This window comes from Arachis duranensis, chromosome 2 (assembly GCF_000817695.3).
Source record: "Arachis duranensis cultivar V14167 chromosome 2, aradu.V14167.gnm2.J7QH, whole genome shotgun sequence".
NCBI lineage: Eukaryota > Viridiplantae > Streptophyta > Magnoliopsida > Fabales > Fabaceae > Arachis > Arachis duranensis.
The window spans coordinates 46,292,184-46,292,491 of record NC_029773.3 but is presented as its reverse complement, the minus strand read 5'-3'; positions in this window follow the sequence as shown (position 1 = coordinate 46,292,491).

Genomic DNA, 308 nt, shown 5'->3' with positions numbered 1-308 from the left:
ACCTCTACCATTGCAGGGTTTTCAGGATCATAAGCTTCTTCTTCAGAAGATGCCTCTTTAGTACTGTTGGATGCATTTTGCCATCCATTCAGATTTGAGAAATCATGTTGAGTTGCTGAGTCAACACTTTGTTCTGAGCCAATATAGAATTCATAGCATCAATTTCAAGAACTCCCTTCCTCTGAGGCGTCCCATTATTCACGGAATTCCTCTCAGAAGTGTACATAAATTGGTTATTTGCAACCATGTCAATGAGTTCCTGAGCTTCTGCAGGCGTTTTCTTTAGGTGAATGGATCCACCTGCAGAG